This window comes from Pongo abelii, chromosome 1 (genome assembly GCF_028885655.2).
Source record: "Pongo abelii isolate AG06213 chromosome 1, NHGRI_mPonAbe1-v2.0_pri, whole genome shotgun sequence".
Lineage (NCBI taxonomy): Eukaryota > Metazoa > Chordata > Mammalia > Primates > Hominidae > Pongo > Pongo abelii.
Window position 1 is genome coordinate 122,589,366 of NC_071985.2, and position 25,635 is coordinate 122,615,000.

General features: G+C 47.3%; 1 long non-coding RNA gene across 2 annotated transcripts in view; it reads right to left on the reverse strand.

Moving 5' to 3' along the window:
* Positions 1-8,475: 8,475 nt before the first annotated feature.
* LOC129049716 (uncharacterized) overlaps positions 8,476-25,635 on the reverse strand; it is a 59,345-nt gene continuing 42,185 nt past the window's right edge. Inside the window, exons 2-6 of one of the 2 annotated variants that reach the window (XR_010141767.1) lie at positions 24,583-24,764; positions 14,263-14,423; positions 12,309-12,414; positions 10,012-11,532; positions 8,476-9,383 (exon numbers count right to left, since the gene is read on the reverse strand). This is a non-coding gene — a long non-coding RNA (uncharacterized LOC129049716). The remainder of the gene's footprint in view (positions 9,384-10,011; positions 11,533-12,308; positions 12,415-14,262; positions 14,424-24,582; positions 24,765-25,635) is intronic. The other variant, XR_010141768.1, reaches the window with a different exon arrangement.

The following is a 25,635-nucleotide window of genomic DNA, read 5'->3' on the forward strand; positions in this document are numbered from 1 at the left end:
CCTCTTCTCACTCTCTACCCTTCCTAGACCATCTCCTACACCGATGACTTCTGCATGTCTGTCTCCATTCCAGACAGTCTTCTGAGCTCCACATATTCACCCTCCAACTCCACCTTTCCACTTGGCTCCACAGAGCTACACATGTTGAAGAAATGAACTCAACATTCAAAGATCTACCCTGCAGAACATTCAGCATTTGGCTTCTTGCTTCTCCTCCTGTGCTCCCTGGCTCTGTGAATAGTTGAGCCAGCCAAAACCCCAATAATCACCCTTGAGACTTCCCCCTTCATAAAATCTATCAGTAAATACTGGAGATCTTACTTGCTACTCACCTCTGGGATCTGGTCGTTTCTCTTTAATTCTGCTGCCATCACCTCCCGGCCCCAACTGCCTATTCCAAACTACAATAATCACTCACCTGGACTCACAGTCCCCTCTTGACACCAACTCCAGTCTTACTCCCTTCTCTCCACACAGCAGCAAGAGTGATCTTTTAGAAGTGCAAATATAATCGCACCCTTTTCAAGCTTGCAGAGTTGCAACCACATCTTCAGCATGTCTTTCAGGGACCTTCCCTGTCTCCAGCCTCATCTCACACCCCTCCCCCCATGGCCTTCCCTGTAGCCCACTAATACACCACCCTTCTTTCAGCTCTTCCTACCCTCCCACTCCTGCCTGACTCAGACTTTAGCCCATAAGCCCTCTCTGACAGGGATCTGCTCAGTCCCCCTTGTTCTCTTCCCTCACTGCCTGCCCACTCGTCCAACAGAGTTCACCATGAACTGGACCCTCTCCTGACCATGGAGAAGAACTGGGTCAACCTCCCAGCTGGACTTTTCTCCTCCTTTTTAGCCCTTGTCACAATTGTAATTAAGTACTGAGGGCATGACTGGTTGCTTAGGGACAGTCTCCTTGGTTGATGTGGAAGCTCCACAGGACAGAGGCCATGCCCAACTTTAACACAGAGTAGACTGTCCATAAATAGTTGATGAAAGAATACATAAGGTGTGGTTAGAAATATGAGTAGAAAGTCCAGGAAAGAGGGCAGGAGACACACACTTGGAAGTCATAACCATAAAGGGTTTGGGGGAAGGCGAGACCCTCTGGAGGAAGCACACAGAAGATGGTCATGAGGATAGACGCTTGGCAGGACGTGCTTATTTCTGAGGATCAGGAGAGGCAGGAAAGAAGACAGAGAAGAAGAGTCAAGAGCTGAGAAGATGACATGTATCACAAAAGAAAGAAAATTGTAAGAAGGAAAGGTAGTTCACAGTGTTGAAATCTGCAGCAAAGTTAAAAAGATGAAGCCTGAGAGGTGTCCTCAATGACAGCACTCATGGGGAGGTGGGCCTGAAGCCACAGGAAGGGGCTGACATGGAATGGGAAGAAAGGCCTCCACCATGAAATCTTCCTGAACACTCCAGCTGTCAGTGGCCAACTCTCCTCTGAGCATCTAGAAAACAAATTCTTCCTTTTCTATGGCATATGGAAATATATAAACTTATGCAGTGTAATATTATAAGGTCAGTATTATTCAAATTCCCATTTCACTAAAGGGAAAATCAAGGCTTAGTGTGGTTAGATAATCTGTCCAAGTCATACAGTGAGATGCATCCTGGGTCTAAAGTCCTTGTTCTCAATCCCAACCTTTAGGGCTTTATAACATACGTCTGTGTTCACGTGTCTATGCCTTCCTCTCAAATTAGAGTGTGATTCCTTACAGGGGAGGGACCTTTTCTTCTTCATAGCTTCATGCCGTACAGCCCCAGCACAGTGACTTACATACAGTAGGTGCTCAGTCAAAGCTTACACACTGGGTAGCCGTGTCAAACATGGTGGATCCAACACGATGACCTAATCCACTCATCCCAGCACTAGTCCTCCTTGAAAGAGGAGACACGTGTACTGGCTAACCTTTCCTTCCCAGCTATCCCCCATCCACTCAAGCCTGCTTTCCTGAAAAGAAAGGCATTGAAGTGATGTTCCTAATGTTCATCTTCTTCTACATAAGCCTCAAAGATACTATTCCCAACTATGTTAAGTAGGAAGATGTAGGAGGACATATTGGCCTTTTCCCAGGACATGGAAACAACCCAAATTGCAATTCACCTAAGTCGTGTTTGTGTTTCTGAGTGTCTTAAACATACAGATGCTGAGATACACCCTCTCCTTTGTTCTTGGTGGCACAGTTATTAGAGTTTCCTTACTGTGTGTGTTTTAAAACATGGCCTCAAAATTCTTTGACAATGCTGTCTTCAAGAAGTGAAGTCTATATTCCCTCCCTTTGAATCTGCGCTCTGAGACTATGTAAACAAGATAATTAATATCATGTTTATTTCTGGACACAGACCATAAGAACACAGTAGCTTCCATTATCTCTGTCTTGGTATGCTTGCTCTTGGAATCTACCTACCATTCTGTGAGGAAGCCCAAGCAGCCTATGGAGTGGCCCATGGGAGAGAAACTGAGACCCTCAGCCCACAGCCCTGGCTGAGCTCCTGACCTACAACCATCCCCAACCTGCCAGCCATGTGAGTGAGTTATCTTGGAAGCAGCTCCTCCAGCCTCCAGCCAAGCCTCACAGCTGACACTGCATGAAGCAGAACCACTGCCCCTCAGTCCTTCCCAAACACCTGACCCACAGAAACCACAAGGGAGAAAAAATGACTGTTGTTTTAAGCCACTACAGTATAGGATGATTTGTTATGCAGCAATAAATAACCAGAACATCCCTGTAATCATTGAATAAGTGTGGAAGTAGCAAGATGACCGGGGACCACTTATCCACCTGCTCCTCCACACCTTTGAGATTTCCCTCACCCAGTAAGCAGTAAGTGGGGCCTCTTCTCATAGCCATCATAGGAACCCCATCCTCCTAGATTGTGTTAGATCAGCAAAGAGGATGAGTAAACCTCACCAAATTAGCATTCAAAATCTCAAACACAGCTGACAAGAAAGTCCCCAGCCACCCATCGTTACTGTATAAATGTACCTGTAGAATGAATGCTAGGCTGTGTGGTGCCTTGAGATATGGTTATCCTCTTGTGGCCTCTGAGGAAAAAGCTGATCCATGTGGGTAGGTGGCATTCTACATGAAGGAAGAGGCAAATGCCAGTGTCATTCCCTGGGGGAAGTAGAAACTGGGACCTGGAACACGAGCTCCATGATTCTGCAGGGCTAACCCACATCCATGACACTCCAGTTTCCTTCATTCCCTTTCCTTGCCCATGGCCACCATCCCTAATACATTTTGGTTTGATTTCCCATTGAAACCCTACTTGGCCTCATTACATCACCAGTCAGGTGGAGTCAGCAGAAGAAATGAAGCACATTTGCCACCCTGGGTTGGAAAATGAGGAGACATGAAGCTTCAGCTCTCAGAGGCAGGGACGAGGGGGCAGCATAGTAAGACAGCACACTAAGGGTGTGGTTAAAAACTCGGCCCAGGAGTGGAGGTGCCAGGGTTCATCGTCTCACCCCATCATTGCCAGCTTGGGACGTCTCAGGGCCTGCATATCCTCACCTGTGGAATGGAGATGATAACAGTTCCTTTCCTCACAGGGTGTTGAGTAATAAATGAGATTTTTTCCAAGCAACACGTTTATAACAGCAGCCTGGCACACTGCGAGGACTCAATATATGTAAACTGCTGCCGCTGTGATAATGATGATGATGATGAAGGTGAAGATGACAACATTGTGAGGGGCGGGATCAGGAGTTTGGAAGGCGGGGGGGTGGTGGGGAGGGATGTTTCAGGTCAGAGCTCTTCATCCAGGGATCCTGTGTGGATGGAACAGAACTTTGATCCCACAGAGGGAGCTCTGCATTGCAAGCCAGGCTGTCCAGAAGGTCACCTGTCCCAACATGAGCCATGTGTTGAGCAAGGAGCAGTGAAAATCTGAAAGGGGACAGGGACTTCCTCGCGCAGACTCAGGAGAGAGTAGGCAGCTGCCCCTTCTCCCCTGGCCCACCTGGTGCCAAGCTTGGGTGTGGCAGCCCTTCCCACATCTCCGTGCCCACCTGCTCCTGTCTGCAGGCAGTGGTCTGGGTTTCAAGTCCAGCAAGTCATATTTGGGGGAAATCTACTGTCCGTCAGGTATTGTGCCAAGTTCAGCCAGCACCTGGCAGAATCCAGAGGAAAGGTTTTACAGTCAGCCAAGGACAACTTGGAAGATGTCAAGGAGCTAAACAACTTTCCTCTGTAGGGACCAGGGCCTAGTAAGAGCCCCAAAGCAGCTCCAGAGGAAAGGAGAGACAGTGACAAACTTCATTCAGATATAAGAGATGTTTCCTGATGTTTCCTAAAGCAGTGACAAGGGGACTTTGTTATGTTGCTTTGAAGAAAGAAAGAAAATTGATACTCTCTCTTTCTCTCTCTCCATATACATCTCTCAATTCCATCAGAGTGTATATGAAAACTACCTAGAGTTTTAGTTTATTCCAAGCTAAAGAAAAATGAGGCAACAATGTGAAACAGCCACTAAAACAGTAAACTTAAATTTGAGATGCATTAACAGAATTACATTTTTCAGACAAAAAATGATTAAACAAGTCCATCTAGCTTCCTATCGGAGCTAGGAAACCACTGTAAAGAAACAGAGAACAAGCAGGGATTAGCTCATGAAGATCAGCATGTACCCGATCTCACAGACCTGGGTCTGGATCCAGGTGTGCCATTTAGAAGCTGTGGGCTTAGGGAACTAGTGGAAACTAAAGCTGGAAGGTGATCTTGATTCTCTAATGTGGAGGCCTGACATGTCACGGTGGAAAGCCTCTACTTATGTCAGAGGATAATAGGGAGCCATTGAAAGTTTTAGAGCATGATAGTGACATTGTGGGGATGACTTTCTATCTAGGCTTAAATGGGAGGTAGAAACTTCAGAACCCTTCTGAAGCATCCCTACTCCCTGAGAGGAGACTTCAATTTCTATTCCCAGGTTCCACCTCACAGGAACTTCTAGAAAGTTCTTCATTCAGACTATAAAATGGAAGCCTCCCTGCAGGGCCTGAGGAGGATTCCTGACACTAACAAACCCCAGTGGCGAGCAGGGTTGAGGGAGGTGGAGGAGAAATGGGGCAGAATGTGAGGAGAGAGAGGGGCAGAGAGGGGTCAGAGGCCCTGGAGGCCAAGAGGAAGTGCCTCCAAATCCTTTCCCATGCCTGTCACCTCACCTTCCTCCGTCATGACTCAGAGGAGCCTCCGAACCACCATGCCCCGTGATGAAGGAGACAACTGGACAACTCTTCACAGGAGCAAGAGGCATACGCAAATAGAGGTCAGGCCCCCTTGCCCAAACTCCCAAGGCAGCCGTGCCTCTTTGGCTTGTTGGAGCTCAGAGGCACAGCATATTGCCCCTGGAGAATCTGACTCTATAGAATCCTTATCGAGCAGGGCAGGCGTGCCCCCCAGCTAAACATACCTGTGTGTGAACATCCAGAGTGAAAATCAAAGCAGACCTTTGGAACGAGTGATTCTGAAGGACCCTTCACTTTACAAAAAGATTCACCTCTCTTTCTTTTCTTCGAGACAATGTGATGTATATAGTCAGAAAAACTCAGATTCTGACCCAAGCACTACCTTGACAGATGACTTTGTTTTTTTTTCTTGAGACAGAGTCTCACTCTGCGTCCAGGCAGTGCATGGGCGCAATCTCAGCTCACTGCAACCTCCACTTCCCACATTCAAACAATCCTCCCACCTCAGCCTCCCAAGAAGCTGGAACCACAGGTGCACACCATCACACCCAGCTGATATTTTTGTATTTTTTGTAGAGATGGGGTTTTGCTATGTTGCCCAGGCTAGTCTCAAACACCTGGACTCAAGCAATCCGCCCACCTCAGCCTCCTAAAGTGCTGGGATTACAGGCGTAAGCCACACCATGTCTGGCCTAACAGGTGACTTTTGACATATCACTATGTCAAAAGAATGTGACCTTCAGAATCTTTATTTGGAAAATGGAAGTAAAATCTGTCCTCTAACCTCATGGGGGTCATTGTAAAGATTAAATGAGATGAAACTCTGTAAAGTCAAGGCAATATTATCACTGTTGCTATTAGCGATAGCTCAGAAGATGTGCCAGGCACTACTCTAAGCAACTTACATTTATTAGCTCATCGAATCCTTAAATAGCCATTTACCCTGGGGGTTTTAAATATAATGTGCATTCTTCCCTTAAAGGCTGAAAGCCTCATTTAAAAAATAATTTACAACTGGCTGGGCGCGATGGCTAACGCCTATAATCCCAGCACTTTGGGAGGCTGAGGTGGGCGGATCACCTGAGGTCAGGAGTTCAAGATCAATCTGGCCAACGTGGTGAATCCCCGTTTCTACTAAAAATACAAAAATTAGCCAGGTGTGGTGGTGCGGTCTGTAATCCCAGCTACTCGGGAGGCTGAGGCATGAGAATCGCTTGAACCCAAGAGGTAGAGCTGCAGTGAGCCAAGATCATGCCACTGCACTCCAGCCTGGGCTACAGAGTAAGGCTCCGTCTCAAAAAATAAAAATAAAAATAAAAAATAATTTACAACTAAAAAACTTATACAAGATAATTCAGTAACATGGTTGGATACAAAATTAACTTATTAAATATCTACACCTTCAGATATACAACAGCCAGTAGTAAGAAGATATAAAAAATGCTTCAGTTACAATAGCAACAACAATAAAAAAGAAAAATACTTAGGAATAAACTTTAAAAGATTTCTAGAAAATCTAAGTGAAGAAAGCTTCCGAATGCTACTCAGAGATCCAAAAGAAGGTGTGAACGTAGGAAAAGAAATTATATGTCCTCAGAGTGGGAGACAAAACAGAAGAAGCATGTTAATTCTCTCTGAATTAATCCATGATTCTAAAATGACCCCAGTGAAAATAACAAAAGCTTTTCTTCTTTTTAACTAAACAAGCTAGTTAAACTAACACTCATATAGAAAAAGAAACAAAGAAAAAGCAGTGGAATTAGGAAAGGGAGAATTAGTGGGTGTCAGGTGAGGAATTAGCCTACCAGAGGGTGAAACACATTACAAGCTACAAGTTTAAATTAGTGTGGACTCAGAGATGGCACCACTGCACTCCAACCTGGGTGACAGAGTGAGACCCCGCCTCAAAAATACATAAATAAGTAAATAAAAATAAATTAGTGTGGACTTAGTTATGAGAAATACATGAGGCAGAACACACAGTCCAGAAGTAAACTCAGATACGGTCATTTAGAACATGATAAAGGTTATATTTTAAATGAGCAGAAGAAAGATGGATTTTTAATCAATGATATTGATTTGGTCATTTGAAAAAAGTAAGTTTGACTCCTTACCTTACTCTTCATACCAAAATAAATTGTAGATGTATCAATATTGATAAATGAAAAAAAGCCACAGGAATGCATCAAAAGCAGTATATAGAGGGATATTTATAGCTTTAAATAGATAGAAAAGAAGGAATGTTGAAATAAATGAACCAAGCAACCATCTCAAAAATGCAGGGAAAGAACTACAAAATAGACCCAAAGGAAATAGAAGGAGGGAATGTAGAAATTAATCAAATAGGAAAGCAAACATACAATAGAAAGGATTACCAAAGTCAGAAGTTTGTTCTTTGCAAAAGGGGATACCAGAGGCTGGGAAGGGTAGAGAGAAGGGAGGGATAGGAGCTAGATAGGAGAAATAAGCTCTAGTGTCTATAGCACTACAGTTACAGCTACAGTTAACAATAATATATTATATGATTTCAAATAGCTAGAAGAAAGATATTGAATGTTCCCAATACAAAGAAATAATAAGTGTTTGAGATCATGGATATGCTAATTACTCTGATCTGATCACTATACATTATATGTATTACAACATCACTATGTACCTCATAAGTATGTACAATTGTATCAAAAAAGTTTGTTTTTGCAAAGTCCAATTATTTTTTAAAAAATCATAAAAATACTATGGGAAAAGAAAACACAGAAAAAATTGTTATGTTGGGTGAAATGGGTGGTGAGACCTCTCTAAATATGACATGATCACCGGTTTTCCCTTTGCCTCATTCTGCTTTATTGCTCTTGAAATCACGTATCACCATCTGGCATTCCACTCACTTTCCTGTTCATTTGTTTGAAGATGAAAGCAAACTAGATGAAAGCTGTATCACCAGCGCCTAGAACAGTCCTGACACATAGTAGGTGTTCAGAAATATTCATTGAGTGATTGTTAAAGAAGGTGGACAGATTTCTTTAATGAGCAAAAACCTTCTGAAAATCAGTAAGAAAAAGATAGAAAAGGGTATGAATAGAAATCTCATAGAAAATGAAATATAAAGGCCCTTACACATGTAGAAAGATGTTCAATTTCATTCATAATCAGAGAAATGCAAATTGAAAAATAATGAGATTCCATTTTACCTATTATGTTGGCAAATAATTAAAACAAATGACCAAAAGTTAATAACACACATGTTCCTAATGAGAGAAGAGTTAAATTATACAATCTCTGTGGAAGATAATTAGGCCATATTTATTAAAATTATAAAGGCACATACGCATTGACCATTTGGCCATATCTATCAAAATTATGAAGTCACATACTCATTTTGCACGTGTTTGTTTAAAGACATTCATTTAAAGATACCCCTTGTAGCAGTGTTTGTAATTTAAAAAAAAAGGAAACAATTAGATGTCTATCAACAAGAAACCATTTAAATAATTTATGGTACCTCCAGCAATGAAATTCTTTGCAAACATTAAAGTGAACAGGTCTGCCCTATAGGTTCTGATCTGGAAACATCTCCAAGACACATTGTTAAGTGAAAAAAAAAAATGCAGAATAGTGTACAGCGGGTATGGCCATTTGTATATGATACAGGTACTTTCAGAGGCATTGAATACTTCTGGAATGGTACATAAGAAACATAATAATGCTTGCCTCTAGGGTGAAGAAGTGCATGAGTGGGGGCAGGCATGGGAGAAAGATTTACTTTTCATCATCCGCCTTTTGAATTTCGTGCCATATGTCTGTACCATATATATTCAGTACATCCATATCTGCTCCTATATGCACATGAGATCTCTGGAAGGAGAATATCTGAAACCAGCCACAGTGACTTCCTCTAGAGGACCCTGAGAAGGGAAACTTAGTATTGGACTTATTTTAATTTTGTTTGATTTCTTTTTCTTGACTATGTGCCTGTGTTACCTGTTCATTAAAATAACAAAATGCATTTCTCCCTGCTCCTCTAGACTGCCCTTTCTGTGGATCTGTCCTCAGCGCCAGCCTTCCTCCTGCCTCCTCCTTTTGAGCACACTATCTGCCACACTCCATGGGAGGGCACCGTGGGAAGAGCATGGACTTTAGAATTGGATGATCCAGGTTCTCACACTGACTCTGAGCGTCCTCGTCCTCATCTGTAAAATGGGGATAAAAGCAGTATGTTATAGGGTGTGGTGCGAATTACATGAGATAACTTATAAAGTGAGTGCTCAAAAACAACAGTTCCTGCTGGCTCGCTTTTCTGCAACACGACTATCATACCCATGAAGGGCAGAGGTGGCTGAACCTTTCTGTGGCTTGGACACAGAAATATCCTCCCTCCCTTTACCAGCAACCTCCAAACTCTTAAGGAAGAAACAAGTGGCAAAGGCTTTGAGAAAAGCAGTATCCCTCTAGTATTTAGAGAGCAGCAAGGACATTCCTCCAGTTTGTACATGGGGAAAAGGGTAAAGAAGGGTGTCTCAAATTCCCAACACACCCAGCATCCTGGGGCCCCAAACTCCAGCCTGGAAGGAAGCATCGTTCAATGTAAATAGAATAGGGGAGTCAGCTCTGGCAGGACCGGCATCAGCTGGGAGTAGGGGTGGGGGGTTGTGCCAGGAGACAACAAGAAGGGGAGGGGAATATTTGCCCCACCAGGCATGAGGAGAGAGAATCAGATGCAAAACCTGCCTTGCCCCAGGGACAGCATGGAGGTTTCAGTACCAGAGTCAAATATAGACCCATTTCCATAAAGGCACCAGCCGCTGCTTCTATAAATACCTCAGCCAGTTTTCCGGGGTTCTCATGTGACTTTGATGCCTACTTTGTCTGCGGGGATCCGTCGCCATGGTGACCGGGCCATGTGACCAGCCACTCTTCATTCATGACAGGTTGCAGCGTCCTGGATTGGGAGTGGGGTAGCGAAACACGGCTGGAGGGAGGGCCGAGGAGAGGGAGAATGAGGTTGAACAATGAATAAAGATAAAGTTTCCAGCCTTGGGGGAGACTGCAGAGCTCTAGGTTTACTGCAAGGATGCTCTGACAGAATTATCGATTTCCCCAGGCTCGCTGTCAGGAGAGGAATATATTTATTCAAGAAGCCTTGCCTTTGAGTCAGAGAATCAAAGGTTTACAGCTGGAAAGCATCGTAACAATCCTCTAGGCCACTACCCTTGATTATACAGATGAAAACAAGACTCAGAAAGGTGGACTAACTCTTCCAAGGTCACACAGCAAGCCAGTTGCAAAACTGGGGCAAGAACCAGGCTATTTGTCATTGTCAGATTCCTCTCCATCTAACTGGGGCCTCTGGGCTGGGGTTTGTGGTGGGCCACAGATTTAAGTGTGACTCTGATGAGTGGGACTTTAGGTACCTTTGCACCCAGGTAATTCAACACAGCTGGAGTCATAGGTCCTCCAAAGGAGGTAAAAACAGATCATTTCATCTGTGCCAAGGCTCAGTCCTGGCCCCTTGGCTAATAAATGTGGGAGACAGTGGCTAATAAATCATGAGAGGTCTTGCATTATTGAGCAAAGCTAGATGTAATCCTTGGTAATCTATGGAAATCTCTTTTTGATCAGAATGTCTCAGATCTGCCTCCACTGCTGAATCCCTCAAACATCACCAAGTCCTGTACCCTTCCTTGCTGGGTATTGGGGATAAGATGAAGAGGCAGGAAAAGAATGCATCCTGCCTTCACAGACCTCCCATGCTTACGTACATATGGATAAGTAAGTAGAAGAGAATCTTGTTACCCAAGAAGCTATGCTCTAGGGAGTTCTCAGGTCTAGAAATAGGACAGGCCACTGGAGTTGGGGAAGGCTTCCAGCAGGAGGTGAGGATAAGGAAGTGGCCTGGCAGGCAGATGAGAAGGCACATTCTCAGGGGCATCAGATAGTGGAGCAGGAATTAAGTGGGCGGGGTAGGGGAGAGTATATTTGACTGAGGTGGCCAAGCCTTCAGATAGGTCGGCTGCCAATCGCATAGCTGATTCATATGGTTCAATCACGTGGGCGCAAGCAGCTGGCAGTGAGGGTCCAGGAGGAGATGGATTCAGAGAAGACAAAAAAATACTTGCATTGAAATATTCCTGAAAGAGACCAAGAACAAAGCAGACATCATCATGGGGCCGGAAGACTGTCAGCAGCCGTTGTGAGCTCTGTCACCACCTGGTCTTGAGACAGCAGTCCAGCAGGCTTCACGGAGGTTAAAATTCCCCATGCTGGAGCCTGGTAGCAGCCAGAGTGTCCCAGCCTGAGGCTTTGCCTCTCTCCTTCTTCACTGATGCCATCCTGGTGGATCTTAGGGGTAAGGGCAGAAGGCAGGGGTGAAGCAGAAGGCAGAGCACCTCACCTGTCCCCACCCCACCATCTGTTTGCCGGCAGAGTAGACTGACCATCACAGCCTCCTCCCACCTGGAAGGGTGAGAGCATGTAGTCTGATAAGGGAGGCTGTGACAGCCCGTGTGAATGCCACACTTCCTCTGTGCTTCTCAACCAGCTGAGCGCCCATGCTGTGTGTGTTTACCAGAACTGCAAGCTGCTGGAGTCCTGAGACAATGCCCAACCTAATTCTATAAACCCCTCCCCTGGCTTGTAACAAGGTGCATTGAATGGAAGCACAAAGTCATCTGGGTGGGCCTGGGAGGGGTTGGTATTTAGCATGCCGGTGCAGACAGGGCACACCTTGGAGACAGACCTGAATCTCAGTCCTGGCTGTGTCACTTACTTTCATGGCCTTGGGGACCTTCTTTAGTCTATCTGAGCCTCAACTGCTTATCTTGCAAAAGGGGATAATGTCACCTGCCCTGATGAATGGCTGTGAACAGTAGACGCGATGATTACAAAGTGGCACATAGAAAGTGATTTTGAAGGTAGTCACTTCTATTACAGTAGGCGGATGAATGGAAGCATTTCCTCATGGGTTTCCAGCTTCCACCTCAACTCGAATTCTCCTGAGACTTCATACCTAGCTCCTTTCTGTGCATCATCCCTTCTGCCCAGAAGGTCCTCCCACTTGGCTCCACTCATCCAAAGCCTCTCTGTCCTTCAAAGTCCCATTTAAATGTCATTCCTACCTGTCTTGCCTGATCACCTCCAACCCAGAGTGATGTTCCACAGGCCAACTCTTCCAGCACTTATGCGTGGCCACAGCACCATCCTTCAGCACATAGCACACCCTGCCTGTAACAGCAACAGTGAGAAGTATCTCATGGAACACCATTTACTGTGCCAAGAATCTGACATATATGAGACTTGGAGAGGGTAACTGACTTGTCCATGATCACACAGCCAAAAGGTGGCAAAAGTGGAAAATAAGCCCAAGCCCCTACAATCCCATGCTTACACATGCTGCACATTGCTGCTCTGCATCCTTACTGTTACTCACTTGAAATCTTGACTCTCTCCAACTACTTCAACTACAGTATAAGCCAGTGTGTGTCAGGAAAAACACAAGCCCTGGAGTCAGTTCGAAATGGGTTGAAAGCTTGCCTTTGCCACTGACTGGGTGGGTGACCTTGTGTGAGTTGTTACCTTCTCCAATATCAGTTTCCTCATCTTGAGTTACTGAAGGGTTCGTTTAAATGATATGACATGTAGTGATGGAGCTGTTTTATAACAACAAACATTTGCACTCACGCTTCCTGTTTGCTCCCAGGCAGCTGGGTACACTCAATGAAAGCTCCAGCTAATACCTGAGTGCATAATCTAAGCGCTCCTTGTGCATCCGTTCATTTTATTCCTTACAACGTTACAAAGTAGATACTGTTAGTATCCTCACTTTCTCAACAGGTTAAGAAACTCGTCCAATGTGAAATAACCAAACAACAGAGCTGGGATTTGACCCTAGATCCTTCGGATCCCAAAGCCCATGCTCTAAACCATGATACTATGGGGCCCCTCTACACAGTGGGTGATGGGTAACTCCTCATCCATTTCTCCTGTGAGATAGTTCAAGCAGAAATCACAAATTCCATCTTACAGATGGAGAAGGAAAAGCCCGGGGGTATTCAGTGACTTGTCCAAGGTCACAAGCCAGCTGATGGCAGAGTCAGTCCTAGAACTCAGGACTCCTAAACCCAGTGCTCCACGTTCTGTGGAGCTGCTGCCTGTGGCTGAGGTTCTTGAGATAGACGTGCTGGGGCTCTGGGACCTCGGCCAGGAAGTTGGCCATAGGCCTCAGCCTGGGCCCAGGAAGCTTCCAACCATGGAGGAATTTGCTTTGAAGACAAAGGATGACTCCTGGCAAGGGCAGTTGTTCCTATTTCTGCTCCAGACAAACAGGAGGCTGCTGCAGATTCCATGATAAATCTTTTTGAGAAAGATGATGTATCACTTTGGGCCAGTTATATGTACAGTCTTTGGACATTATACAAGTCAATTACTAAGACCAAGTTCTCAGCACTGAGCAGAGATATTTTCATCGAGTTGCTGTAACGGAGCCAGAGCCTCCCAGGGATCTGGCAGGGAAGCTGTTCCACTTCATATTTTATGCTGGGAGTGACTGCAGAATGGTGAGACCTGCCCAGATGCCCAGTGGGAAAGGCATCCCCTCCCATCAAGATGACTTCCACTCAGTGTTTGCCCCCGAGAATGATTCTGCCCATTTCAGAATCCCCAGCCTAACATGTCCTCACTGTCAGCTGCCTGGAGTCAAGGAAATAAGTTTCCATTCAAGGCTGAACCCCCAAGTACAGGTCTGCAAGTAGGGCCTTGCTTTTCCAGCCTCAAGTCCCAGAAGCACTCTTCTATACACTAGGTGTCCCAAACACTTCCAGGTCATCTCTCCTGCCCCCTCAAAACCTCTTGGGCATTCCAGCCTGCCAGGCCAGTCCCTAGGAACTGCTCCAGGCCAGCAAATCCAGCCTCCCCTCTACTCTGCAAATGAGAAGCACATGGCTGGTCCTCCTGAGGCCAGGGATTTCAAAGCTAATATGTTTATTTCAAAAGGGTCCTTCTCTGGCCTGACGGCGGCTTTTGGTGTTTCAGAATGAAGGTTTGAGGTCCTGGTAAGAGCACTGTAGGCCTTACCCACTGGCTGTGTGGCATTGGGCAGGCCCTTAACCTCTCTGGGCCCCAACTGCCTCAGCTGAAAATGTGGCAAGTGGTCTGCCTAGCTCCAAAATGCTCTGATTCAGTCGCTGGGATTCCAGGAAGGCAGTTGGAAGTGGCTGGAGCAGAAGATGAGGGGGCTGTGGGTGATAAGAAATAAAGAGATGAGATTAAATGGTGAAGGCAGGGGCTTGAAGCATGGAGAGCTTGAATGTTATGCTACAAAGCTTAGATTTTATTTTAAAGGTAATGGAGAACCAAGGGAAAATTTTAAGCATGGGTGTAGAATTACCAAATTTAGCAAATAAGAATACCAGACATCCAGTTAAATTTGAATGTGAACTGACCATCCTGTCTTTTATCTGGCAATCCTGCATGGGACCAACAGAGAAAGTTCTCTGGGCACTGAGTGGAGAATGTATTGGAGGGAACAAAACTGGAAGCAGGAAGACACCATTTGGAAGGTTATTATTATACTCTAGGCAGTAATTACAAAAGCTAACTAATATTTGTTGAATGCTTCTTTGTGGGTTGCTTTTTTTTTTTTTTTTTTTTTTTTTGCCAGGCACTGTTCTAACTACTTTACATATATAGAGGCTGAAGCACACACAGAGATTAAGCAACTTGGCCCAGGTCACACAGCTAGTTAGTGGCAGAACTGGGGTTGGAGTCCAAAGCCTCTGTGCTTAACCACTTTGGCATACTACCACCCAGGGGGCCACGAGAGCCTGGCCCCAGGTCATGTGATGGGAACTGGGTGATAGACTGTTTTAAAGCCTCAGCCTCTGGGGTGGGGATTGGGGTACCATGACAGGTAGACAGGTGAGAAGGGAGGCTCAGGAATCCGGCTGTGTCACAGTGACACTCACATTTTCTTTTTTTTTTTTTATTTAGACTGAGTCTCACTCTGTCACCCAGGCTGGAGTACAGTGGCGCCATCTCTGCTCACTGCAACCTCCGCCTCCCTGGTTCAAGCAATTCTCCTGTCTCAGCCTCCTGAGTAGTTGGGATTACAGGCTCACACCACCCCACCTGGCTAATTTTTGTATTTTTAGTAGAGATGAGGTTTCACCATACTGGTCAGGCTGGTCTCAAACTCCTGACCTCAGGTGATCCACCCGCCTTGGCCTCCCAAAGTGCTGGGATTAAAGGCGTGGAGCCACTGCGCCTGGCTGACACTCACATTTTCAGATCACTTGATCCTTTTCATAGCAGAAAGAGGAACTGGTAAGAAAAAAAAACTAGCCTTGAAGAAAGGCATCTACCAAACACCGGGCCTGGTGTGCAGTACTTTCTGTCCATCATCCCCCCTAATCCCCTCCACTGCCTGCTGAGGTAGGTAATGAATTTACTCCATGAGTGAATAGGAGATTTTTTTAAGCCAGAGGATGAGCTGTGGGTGGTGGTTGGGGGGCAGGGGGGTGAAGCGAGAGGCCAGTCAGATGGCTGCCATGAGTGCCAGAGCTGAGGGCAGCATTCAGGACCCTGAATGCAGGGTATTTAAGGGGCACACTCAGCAGCACCTGCCAGCTGCCTGGATTGGGTAAGGGCAAGGGATGGCTGAAGGACCACTCCAGAGGTCCTGCTCGGGGACTGCCAAGGGCCAAGGATGACATTAACCAGAGAGCAGGTGTGGGATGAGGAGCAGCATGGGGCTTAGGCTGCAGAGAAAATTTCCTCAGCCCAGGACGTGCTTACCTAATCAAGCACAAAGCAATGGGGCTGTTGAGGCCCAGAGAGTTAAATGACTGTCCTGGAGTCACACAGAAAGTGTTAGGGCAGAAACTGGAACTGAAGTCTCCTGACAGTATTTAGGGTACCTGACCCAGGTGGAGCCCTAGTTCACAGACGGGATGAGGATGGAGACACCCAGACACAGCCATGGTCAGCACTTTGGGGCCGCTGTGATGAAATTCAGGCACACCTGGGCGTCCAACTCTGAGAACAGATGTTGCCCCTTCGATGCTGAACAAAAGCTGAGGGGAGGCCAAGAGCAGTCTCCCTGCAGCAATTTTTCTCCGTCTGTGAAAAGAGACAACCACAACCCGCGGCAAGGTTGTTCTGAGGACTAAACGAGGGGAACCCACAGGGACGCTGCTGTACCGCGCAGACCACCGCACCCCCCCGCCCCTTCCATCCTCTCCATCGTCCCCACCCCCATTTCCTCATCTTCCCTCATTTTAGGCCTCGGGGCAGAGCCCGTTCCCGGGGATGTCAGGCGATGAGCTGCCTGAGACAAACGTGATCACCCCCAGCTCGGCCAGCCTGGCTCCCCCTGCTGCTCCTGCTCTGCCGCCTCCTGCGCCCGGACCAGCCCCACCTGCCGGCCGACATATCGCGCACGCTCGTCCCAACGCGGGCCTGTCTCACCTGGATTTCCTTCCCGCCAACCGCCCCTTCCCCCCATTACCTCCCTTCCTCCCTCATCCAGCGGCCCCCCGCCCCCAGGGAGCTGCGGTAGGTGGCCGTAGGGACCGCCCAAGAGGCCCAAAGGGATAGGAGGCTCCGGTCTGCGTCCTGGAAATGTACAAAGCCCATCCTTTGGGACCGTGAGAGCCTGACGTCAAACCGAGGCTGAAAATACAGTCTGGAAAGTCACGCGGCACCCGTGAAAAATGAGCCACCCTCCCCAGCAAGAGGCGTGGGAGCCGGGAAGGGACATAAATCCCGTCTCTGTAGAGTATCCAAACAGCAGGACAGCCGAGGAGCCTCTAGAATGCCTGCTGAGAGGTCTCGGGGTCCCCAATGCCCCATTCAGAGGCTCCCTTGGCCAGAACATCTGCAAACACCGCCCCCCGCCACCTTCCCCATATGCTCCCACCATACACACACTCCTGAGAGCGGCCAGCACCTAGAGAAGGAAGGGACACCAAGAAGGGACGTGGGGAAATTTCTCACAGCTGGTCCAGTGCTCCCTTCCCCACTCCCACCCCTGCCCAGGGCACCTGGCTAGGACACAGTGTGCTGGGGACAGGATTTCCCAAACCATACCCCAAAGGCCCAAAGAGTCACGGGTGGTGGATGTCACGGAGGGCCCCTGAATCCTCTGCAGCATGTGGTTCTCAGAGACCAGACTTCCCTCCAGCTTGCTCTCAGATGCCCCAGCATCCCCCTCTGACTGGGATCAAAGGAGCAGAGGAGCCACAGGCTGCAAGGGCTAGTCACAGATTAGGGCTTTCCGAGACAACCGGAACAGACCTTCAGGACCAGACAATGGCAAAGGCAAATGTCCCCACCCAAAATTACCAAGGTTAACTTTTCACTCCCCTGCAGCAACAAAGTCAAAAGAATTTAGGCTGGGTGTGGTGGCGCACACCTGTAATCCCAGCACTTTGGGAGGCCAAGGTGGGAGGATTACTTGAGGCCAGGAGCTACAGACCAGCCTGGCCAACATGGAAACCTCGTCCCTACTAAAATACAAAAATTAGCTGGGTGTGCTGGCAGATGCCTGGAATCTCAGCTACTCCAGAGCCTGAAGGAAGAGAATCGCTTGAACCTGGGAGGTGGAGGTTGTGGTGAGCTGAGATTGCACCACTGCACTCCAGCCTGGGTGACAGACTGAGACTCTGTCTCAAAAAAAAAAAAAAAAAAAGAGAGAGAGAGAGAGAGAAAGAGGGAGAGACAGAAAGAATTTAAGCTGTTTTAGAAAATAAAGAACATTTGATTGACTTCCCAACTATTTTGAGGTTGAGACTCTTCCACACATGTTCATATCTGGGTCTTGTTCGTGGTGTTCCCTCCTTCTGGTCAGCCTTTAACACTCCAGCTCCAGTGTGGTCCACTCTCTAAATCCCCCACTCACTCCCCACCCCCAGCACCATGGTTGCTCCCTCCTCTGATGTGAAGGGCCCCTTCACACTACATGTGAATGTGTCACAGACAGGTCTGTCTCCTTCTACAAGGTTCCTATTTGTAGAGAGGCACCTTGGGCATCTCTGCAACCTCAGGGTTCAGCTCAGCCCTGCCCAGAAGAAGGCCCTGGCTCATGTTCATGGAATCAGATCAAACAAGGTTCATTTGCACATCAGCCTTTCAAAAACCTTACAAAGCCAACAAAGGGCTGGAGCCCTGGGCTAGGAGGCAGAAGAACCACCACACTCCCCTTCTCTGGCCACCTGTCCACAAAGCCATGGACCTCAGGCTTCTGACACTCCTACAATAGATCTGGGTGGGAAGCAGGAGGTAGCCAGTACCATGTGACTGTCCAGGGGGACAGTCCTCCTTATCTAGATGGCCACGTGCAGGGTCAGGCTTCAGGGCAGCTAAGACATTGAATGAAAACCTAAGTTGGTCAGAGCATGCCACTCCTCAGCTCAAAGTTTTGTCCTGCTCCTCATCTCACCTGGGGTAAAAACCAAAGTCCTCAGCGTGAGCCCTGTGTGATCCAGCCCCCATGACCCCTCAACTGATGCCAAGCTGTGCTCTGCCTCCTTCTTCCTGTTCTAGCCACAGCAGGCCTCCTCTAATGCCACTCCCCCAGGACCTTGGCACCTGCTCTCTCCCATTGCTCAAATCTCACCTCTAGAAAGGTCTTCTCTCCCCACCCACCCTGTTCAAAATTACACACACACACGTACATGCACACACCTGCACTTGCACACACACAAGCATGCACATGTGCACACACATGCTCCTTGTCCCTCTTCCCTGCTTTATTTTTTTATCGTTTATCACTAACTGATACCTATATATTTTATTTATTTGTTTCTTTATTTCTTTTCCTGACTAGAATGTAAGCTGAATCAAAGTAGGAACTTTTAACTGTTTGACATTTATTCTTCTCCTGATTAATTCACACTCCCCCCTTTAATATCCTGTAACTTAAGTTCTGAGATAAAAAGTTAACTACTATCAAGGCATCTTATGTTAAACGGTAGGAAATGAGGGAGGGAAAGAAAACAAAAGTGCTTACTGGAAATGCATGTAAAAACATATTCATAAGGAAATACAGTTCTTGTTTCTACAACCGGCCATGTGGCCCTAGCAGGGGCTTATGACCACCTATTCCACTGGCCAGTTCATGCTTCCTTTGCCCTCAGCAAGCACCTCAGCTGGTCGAGGGCCTTGCCTGGGTTGGGGGTGCATGCACATGATGGACCCTCAAACAATATTTACTGAGTCAGTGAGGAAGAAGCTGGTCTACACATATCATAGTAAGTAGGGGGAAGCCAGGAGCTAGTCTTTGATCTATACAGATAGCCAGAATAGATAAACTGACCTTTAATGTTTTAAAAATAAGCAATTTACCACCCAGATCCGGAAATACTCTCCTGTCAGTTTTGCTGTGATGTGTGTTGAGACACATCACTCTGGCCGATGCTGAAGATCTACCTGCCTCAGTTTCCCCACATCTGTGGAGGGCCCCCTCAGGGCTGGATGGGCAGGGGGGCTTAGCTGGATGCAGCGTGCAGGGAAAGGTGGAAGGTAATCCCTTGGGTCCTGCACGCCTCTTCCTCAAGGCCTCCCTCTCGAGGGAACTTTCCAGAGTCATTATCAGTGCTTCTAACAAGGCCCAGGGGACTCTGGGGGACAGCCACCAGCTTCCTGCTGGTGCCAGGAGGCTCCATTCTTCCTGCAGGCCCAGAGCACCTACCTCCGCAGAGGCTTCACCTGAAGGGAGTGAGCCTGAGTATTGCTCAGGGCAACCAGGACCAGCTAGGAAGGCCAGCTAAGCAGCCTCCTGCAGGTCCAGTGTTAGCCCTGATGCAGCCACACAACCCCCAGAGAGGCATCCCTGGACTAGATGCCCCAGGAGGGCAGGGAAAGGGTCTGGCCGACATTATTAAGGCTCCATCTCCAGCTCAGGCCTGGCCCATGCATGAGAGACACTTGACACTCAGGGGCAGAGCAGTTATAAAGCAGCTAGCAAGACAAGTAGTGCTGCTGGGTGGCTGTGAGGGCCCCCTGGGTAAGCCAGGACTCACTTCCACCACCTATTAGCCAAGTGATTTCAGGCCAGTCACTCAGTTCTGAGTCTCTGATTCTTTATCTGAAAAGCAGAGATAATGATGCCTGTCTCACTCAGTGTTTAAATGCCATAATGTGGCCCTTTGTTTGTGCCAGGCCAGCAGACAGACAGCAAGGGCTCCACAAACACTGTAGACATGTGGGCAGAGGCAGGGCTTGCCCTGCCACAGCCTGTGCATCTCTCTGGCACCACTGCAGGGGCTTCCACAGGGGTTCCTCCACCAGGCACACCTGATCCTTGTTCCCCAATGCTTCCTACCACTCTGTGTCCCACGAGAGGCACCCTGTATCTGTCAGAGGTCCACAGAGAAGCAGAGCCAGTAGGAGATGTATATGGATTTGTTGCAGGAAATTGGCTTATGCAAGTGAGGAGCTGGCTACACAGGTGGTCAGGAAGGGAAAGTCATGGCAGGCTGAATCCCACAGGCATGAGTCCCTCTCAGGGAAGGGCTAAGCCTTAAAGGGCTTCCAACTGATTGAGTCAGGCCCACCCAGGATAATCTCCCTAATTTAAAGTCAACTGATTAGGGACTGTAATTACATGTGCAAAATCCCTTTACAGCAGCACCTAGATTAGTGTTTGACTGAATAAGAGAAAGAAGGGGAGTATATGTGACAAAATGGCCCTGCCTCCTTCTGTCCTCCAACTTTCATGAGAGACTATCGCCTGTGGCCCACCCTATCTGGAAGCACACTGGAGAATGAATTCTGGATAATGTAATTTTGCCCGGCCAAGCTAACACGCTGCGAAGCCTTCACATACTTCACTGGCTTAAATCTGCACAAGAGCACAGTAGCCACACTGCACATCGACCTACAGGCATAGCTTACAAAAAGCATTTGAGTTCCATTGTCTTGCACCATCCTCATGACAGATCTTTGAAGGGAATTTAATTATTTAATTTTACTGGTGACTTAACCTCACACACAGCTGCTAAGTGGCAGAGCTGGGATCTGAATCTGTGTTTACCTGACTCATTCAGGTCCTCACTGGGGTGTGAGTCTGATAATGAGAGGGAAGAGAAAAGAGCTTTGGTTTCTGGCTGTACTCCAGAAAAGGCCAGAGGAATAGAGACCTAGGTTTCCAAGGCCTAAATTTTGGTTTTGCTGGGACTTCATTCTGGGTGATAACAAGATAGGGTATCACGAGTAAGAGATTTTGCTCTCCAACATATGGTGTTTAAAAGGTCTCGTTTCTTTGTCCAGATTAAATGTAATCTGTTCCAAGCCTCCATCCTACCAGCCCAGAGGGAAATTCAATTTGCCATATTAAAGCTTCCTTGCCCATGCACCATCAGAGGCAAGCAAAGACTCTGGGGTCTCCCACATTGCAGAACATTTAGAGGAGAGTCTGCTGGTCGTCACACATTCTGTCTACACAGGTGTGCTCATTGACCAATTCTCACGATTCAGGAAGGGTGATGGGTCCCTGCTTCTAGGCCAATTTGGGGAAGGGTCTCTGCTTAGAGTCAACCTTCTCAGGGTACACTGCAGCCATTGTCCTAAGGCCCTGTCACCTCCCTGGGATACCATAGGGAAGGATGGCTCCAGTCTCATCTATCGTGGACCCCCCCACCCCAACACGTCTCTTTAGTCTGCTTTCCTTCCAACTTTCCTCCCACTGCCCCCTTCTCCAAGATAATCCAGCACAATCTCATCAATGAACCTAGAATTTGACAAAACAAAAGCCAGCAATGTGTGAGAATAGTCTTCTGAGTGATTAACAATTGATGCTTTTGGCTCTACCACCCCAAACAGTAGCAACAGTAAAATTTACTGTACTTTTACTATGTTCTAAGCTCTTCATTTGTGATCATTCATTTAATCCTGTCTATAAGTCACTAAGGTAATAGATGCTACTTATCTCAGTCTGGATGATAACAAGATAGGGTATCATGAGTTGTCTCAGTCTGTGTTGCTATACAAGGACTGCCTGAGGCTGGGTAATTTATAAAGAAAATAGAGTTTATTTGGTTCATGGTTCTGCAAGCTGTACAAGAAGCATGGTGCTGGCATTTACATCTGGTGTGGGCCTCAAGCTACTTCCACTCATGTTGGGATACCTGCCTGGAGCATGCAGGGATCACACAGCAAGACAGCAAAATCACAAAAAAAATGAGGAAGGTGCCAGGCTTTTTTAAACAACCAGCTCTCATGGAACTAATAGAGCAAGAACTCACTGATTACCATGAGGATGGCATCAAGCCATTCGTTCAGGATCCATCCCAATGACCCAAACCTCCCATTAGGCACCCCCTCCAACACTGGGGATCAAATTTCAACGTGAGGTTTGGTGGGGTCAAATATCCAGACCATAGCACCACTATGATTTGCTACTTTGGTTAAGGTAACATGCCCAATGTCAGCCCAGCTCACAAGTGGCTCCCAGCATTCTAACTCAAGGACCTATGCCCTAACTGCTACTCTGTGCCATCTCTCACCAAAATCTGGTATAAGGCAAGGCTGCACAAAGGACTGGCTGTAGCCCTGAGGTGGGGGACAGATGATTAGTTATGAAAGTGAGATCAAGCCACAAACTAAAGTTGCAGTAAATTGTTCCACCTATGTGGGTAGGGAGTAGGGAATGGAAGTAAAGGATTTGGATACCAGATCTGCTATGTACCAGCTCTATGACCTTGGGAACTCACTTAACCTGAGTTTCAATCTCCTCAAATATAAAATGGGGATGATAATGACAACTTTTCAAGCTTATTGAGAGGACTAAAAGAGAAAAAGTACGTGAGAGCTCTTCGTACGCTCTACACCTGTGAAGATGTTACACGTTAAGGACATTGAGCAGAACGTCTGCCTCAACAATGCCTGGGTTTAATAACCTCCACTTTGGCAGTCAACAACAAAAGAATGCCCAGTGGTGAGGGCAGGTCCCTCTGCTGGGAGCTGGAGAACCAAGGAAAAAGCTCTCTTACAGACAAAGACAGAGTTTGTTTCCTGTGCTAAAGAGACTGGAAAGTGTGAAACCACATTTGCCAGACTCCTTTGCAGCTAGGGTTCATGTGAGACCCAGTTCCACCAAGAGAATCCCCACATGAACCCGGGGAGGGGATGGAGAGAGGAGCTATAGAGTTAAAAAAAAAAAAAAAAGGAAAGCAGTGGTAGGCCAAGGGGATTAAGTCCCCTGGGCCAGCTGTGGGGGTTTCTAGCATGTCTCCCCTGAGGTGTGGGCAGCAGAGCGGTATTTCCACCAGATCTGTCCTGTGAGATGCTCGGGTATATCTCCTGACTGTGCTCTTGCTCTTCTGGGCCATGTAGTGTCCCGGCCCTCTCCAAGATTTTATGTAATATCCTCTAATACATTCCTTTCTGCTTAAATAAGCCAGAGTGAAATCTGTTGTCCCCAATTTAGAACAGTAACTCATACCAGAAGAGATTCTAAGCAAGAAACCCTCAAGGAAATGAGAATCTGGGGCTGGTTTTCTGAACACGTTGCATTTTGAGGCAACAGGGAGGTGGTCAGCATCAGAGGACAGGCTGCTGGTGGTGGGTGGCTCACTGTGATGAAACAGTTACTGACGGGCCCGAGGCTGTGCAGCATGGCACCTGTCAGAGGCAAGGCTTCAGCAAACTGAGCAGCACTGAGGAAAAGCTTGTCAAAATCTTGTGTTATCAAACATTTCAAACACACACAAAAATAGAGTAGTATGAACAATCCTATGCACCTTGTACCCAGCTTCTAAGGTCACTCCATGGCTCCAGAAACTGCCTCTGTCCCACTTCACCAGATTATTCTGAAGCAAATCTTATGTACCATTTCATCCAAAAATATTTCACTGTGCCTTTCTAAAAGATGACTTTTAAAAAGCATAATGACAATACTATCATCACACATTTAAAAAATGCATACTAACATTTACTAGCATCAAATATCAAATCGATGTTCAGATTTCCCTGATTGTCTTGCTTTTTTTTAAACAGGTTGTTCAAATCAGAATGAAGATAACTCCACACATTGCAATTAGTTGTTATGTCTGTTCAATTTTGCTTAGTCTATAGAATCCTCTCCCTCTCTGTCTCTCTGTCTCTCTCTCTCTCTCTTTTTCTTCCTATAGCAATTGATTTGATGAAGAAGCTGGGTCGTTTGTTCCACAGGCTTTCCCACAGCCCAGCCCCCTTTCCAGCTTGTTGGAAAGTTAGAAGTTACATTTCCAGGACTCCCTTTCAGCTAGGGTTCATTGCAATCTGGCTGCTCCCAGTCAGACGCTGCTGTATGTGACCTCTGGGTGGAAGAAAGTCAAGCGAGAGACAGCTCTTCAGCATGCTGGTGGGGGCACTGGGGTCCCCTAAGAACCCATGCTGGGGGCTTTGGGCTCTCACCTCTGGAACCACAGGGCCAAGCAGCAGGCGAGGTGGTCACGGTGTGTCAGGCATTCCTCTTGGTTGCAGTGCTCTGGCAAAGTGTCCAAGTCTGGTTCCTTGGCCCTCCCAGTAAACCACCAACCTCTGCAATAAATTATTCTATGTATAAACTGGTATTCTGTTGATTGCAGTAGAGATTTCTGTAGAGAAAGAGGGGAATACAAATAAGGCTAAATTCTGCATAGCTCTGTAGGGTTTACAAAACACTTTCCCATCCCTCATCACTGGGTGCTCTTAACTACCCCACAAGGAGGGCCCTATTATCCCCACTGTACAGATGAGGCCCCTGAGGGTTAGAGAGACCAAGTGACCCACCCAAAGTTGCACAGTTAGGAAGTATCTCGAGACTGACTCCTAAGTCTTCAGATTCCAGGTCTAACACTGTTCTCCGTCACCGCCTTGCCCCCGTCTCCTCGTGGACTGCCATCTTCCCAGCACAAATGAGGGAGGGTCTGGAGCTACAACGGCCCCAGGAAATCAGGTGGCCCAGAGAGTTAGAATCTGGAGAAACACCCCTCTCTTTGTTTAGGATGAATGCCTCCTCCTCAAACTTCCCTGCCCAGTGAGGTCAGCCACAGGGCTGCTTAGACAAAATCCTGGGGCTTGGAGGCCCGATGCTTCCCTCCTTCTAGCCAGGCTGGGCTGCAGGGAGGGGCAGCAGTGGCTCAGGAAAGGCCCCTCTCCAGCTGAAGCCCTGGCCCCAACTCTGTCACCAAAGCTCCCCCAGACTCCCTGTCCTGATGGGTGCAGAAGGTGGGGTGCATTTGGAGATGGTTGGGAAGGGGGTTCAGGGGAAGCCAGGAGTACTGAGGCTTTGTCTAACGTGTTACTGTTCAAGGTTAAGTAGCAGCAGCAGCCTGAGGTTGTCTGGGTGAGAGGAGGGACCAGCAGGGCGGCTCCAAGGGCCTCTGCCCTGTCCTCTCTGATGGACAGTAGCTTTGATCCTGGGGTCTGAGGCTCATAAATAATGTCCCAGGCACGGGTGCCCTGGGACTCATCCAAGGGCGGCTG